The following is a 3,347-nucleotide window of genomic DNA, read 5'->3' as shown; positions in this document are numbered from 1 at the left end:
GTGGAATGATGATATTTTAAGACAATCTGCAACCATGATAACACAAATAAATAATATAACATTCTAAATCTTCAAATCTGTAAACATATATATAAAAAGATCTTGTTTAAAATAAAGTAAAGGACTTAGAGTTCGAAAGTAGTATTAATAAATAGTTCGTATCTACTTAGGTTCGTCGTATGAAGTTGCATGTGGTGATAATGTAACTTTTTGATGCTTTTCTCAATTTTTCGGTGTAGTTTCCCACAAATACGTTAAAGTTATTAATCTTTTTAGGTGGTCATTAATTGTATATAGCGTCTTCGGGGTTAATCATACTAACACGTCGAAGGACGTATAATACTTCGTAATACGGCACTTCGGTTTACATGTGTACTTACACGAGATAAAATACATTATGTTAAAGTTAAATACTCAACGCTCATAGCATATAAACATTATTACAAACATGTGAACTAACCAAGATATACGTTATTATACAAGTAAAGTCTTGGTAGTTTTTACTACACATGTAATCAAACACCTTAAATTTTACTCTTTTAACCCCTTTAAATGTACTAAAAACATAACAAGGCCAACTAATTGAGTGTTGAGTGTTCAAGTTATAACTATTATCTTTTCTCTTAGTGTTGTTATAGTTGGTGTGAAGTGATTCGTAATTAAGATTGGTATTTTACTTTTTACAATTAACTGAACTTTTCCAATATTAAAGCCTTCACTTCCATGGTTAGGTAGTTAATTATGTTTTCGTTTGCAATATGAACACACAGCAGATATAAGAACTAATAACAATCAAATATTCAAGAAAACTATAAGATAAATACATAATTCTACAACTAAGGTTTGTGATCTTATATCAGCAATAGTACATAATAGAAAAGAAAACATCATGTGCTACACGAACAAACACTTAATCGACCATTAAAACACCATCTTCCGAGCATAATCAAATTTTGTAAGCATTAATGGGTCTCATTACCATAACCTTCAACATCATCTTTTTCCATCAAATATTTCTTCTTCTCCTCTGCAGGTGAGTTAAAAAAATGCTTTCTCATTTCTCGTACCTTCTCCAAAAAATGAACTTTCAATTCCGTGGTTAATCACGTAACATCCAATTAGAAATTATGAGAATATATATCTATTAACAAAACTTCCCAAATGACCTAAGAGGCTAAGAGATTCAATAAAGGTTTTGTTCGAAATAAAGAATCTCCCAAGTACTCATGTCACATGATGAGAATAAAGCAATGTGATCGTTTTAGGCTATACCACCAACACATAAAACGTAGCTTTGAACTACAGGGTTTTTGAGTGTATGATAGAGCACTTGAAACCCTTAAGGTCCATTTGTAAAAAACTTCAGCAGAATTTTATACTTCTCGGGTTGAGCCATCTTCTAGACGCCATAAAGTTTTCTTGATTGCAATTGCATCTCCCCACCCTTTAGAGTACCGTGTATCGTGTATTTTCAATTTTTTCCATAGCAACAACGATTATAGTGGATGGAATAGTAGATAGCCAAATCATGTGTGCCACCTGAACACATATTCAAATGATGATGATTCTAAATTAATACTGCAGTTTTTAAGTAGAGACATCTAATAAAGGTAGCACCAATTATTTCCCTACCATCTTGAGATAATTTTAACAGGGATCCCTATCAGAAGAGCCCCCACTAACCCTAAATACGTTGAAATTTGAATGAAACTGCTCACGCACGGAAGGAGGTGAAACCTGGAAAAAAAACACAAAAGTTATAGGTGTCTATTGTACTTATTTTCTTATGAATGAGGCAGTCGGTAATGAAATACTGTTATCGGGTCAAACAGCTATAATAATAAAAAATTAGCGAAAAACGAAGCATGCTAAACAGGTTCAAGGTCACCCAAAAGTGATTTATAGTAATGTATAAAAACCTCCTAAAACCGTTTATTACTGAAATCTCTAATTTTTTTTATCAGGTTTGACCCATTAAAAGTTCATAAGAAATGATAAATATTTGAACCAAAAGTCTTTCAGGTCAACTCACAAGCTTCATCTTGTATAGAAACCATAAGACCAGTTGGAATATGGGTGATTCTAACAGCACTGTTAGTAGTATTTGCATGTTGCCCACCTGATCCCTGTATGCGTCAATTCGTAAGTCATCGTTCTTCAGTTGAAGATCAACCTGAAAAAAAACTTTAATCACACGTCTCATAAAAAATTCAAAATTTAACAAAAATATATGTTTAATCGGTTACCTCGGTTGCCTGGGGAAGAATAGCAACAAAAACGGCACTCGTATGAACATGCCCAGACTTTTCAGTAATAGGAACCCGCTGCAATAGAAACAAAATAATTAATAATAATATCTGTTAAATAATGTCTAATGTCAAAAGTCTAGTCAAAGTTAATAAAAAGAGACCAAACCTGCACTCTATGAACTCCACTTTCAAATTTAAGTTTTCCGTGGACATCCGACCCAGATATTGCAGCACTCGCTTCCTGCCCGCAAACACGATACACTCGTTATATACGTTTATTATCACATAACATGCATGGTCCTGTCAATATAACCCTAATTAAATAAGACGTTAACCAATCTTAAATCCTTTCATATTTGACTTTGTAATATCTACCACCTCAAACTTCCAACCCTTTTTCAGTGAGTATATTTCGTGCCTGGCATGATCAAAATATCATAAGTCAAAAGTTGACCATAACATGTTGATACATTTTGAAGATGTCCATTGCAAACCCTCCAGTTCCCGATTCAAAATCAAATCAAATTGATTTCATAAGCAAAAATTTTAAATTATGCTCAGAAAAAGTGTAATCATCGGTTATTCGGTTACCTGCTCTAACTTCCAAAATGCAACCTCTCTCATCAGCATCGTCCTTGGGCAGTAACGCTTTGAGCAGAAGATTAACCATATATTTTTGTTAAATTTTGAATTTTTTATGAGACGTGTAATTAAAGTTTTTTTTTCCAGGTTAATGTTCAACTGAAGAACGATGACTTACGAATTGACACATACAGGTCTGGTGGATCAGATGGGCATCATGCAAATACTACTAACAGTGCTGTTAGGATCACCCGTATTCCAACTTGCATTTCCACTATATTATGTTCCAAGTCCAACATTTTTGTTATTGTAAAGATTATTACCTACAAACAGCGCCTATTATCATTGGCAATGCACACAATTTAAAAATCCCGCGGCGTCCGAATTCATCATCATAAGGTATTAGTTGTAACGACCCGGATTCTTCCGATCGTTTTATACTTATGAGATTAATATTTACATAAAATAAACCTTACCAACATGATAAGCAATCCAAACTGTTGAGACTTATGTTTT

The 3,347-nt window shown here is 33.2% G+C and overlaps 1 pseudogene; it reads right to left on the bottom strand.

Annotated features, from left to right (window-relative positions):
• Nucleotides 1-1,714: 1,714 nt before the first annotated feature.
• On the bottom strand, nucleotides 1,715-3,130 carry LOC139871279 (peptide chain release factor 1, mitochondrial-like; annotated as a pseudogene).
• Between the last annotated feature and the right edge of the window lie 217 nt (nucleotides 3,131-3,347).

Source organism: Rutidosis leptorrhynchoides, chromosome 10 (genome assembly GCF_046630445.1).
Source record: "Rutidosis leptorrhynchoides isolate AG116_Rl617_1_P2 chromosome 10, CSIRO_AGI_Rlap_v1, whole genome shotgun sequence".
Lineage (NCBI taxonomy): Eukaryota > Viridiplantae > Streptophyta > Magnoliopsida > Asterales > Asteraceae > Rutidosis > Rutidosis leptorrhynchoides.
Note: the sequence above shows the minus strand (reverse complement) of the source record. Positions and strands in the feature narration are given on the sequence as shown.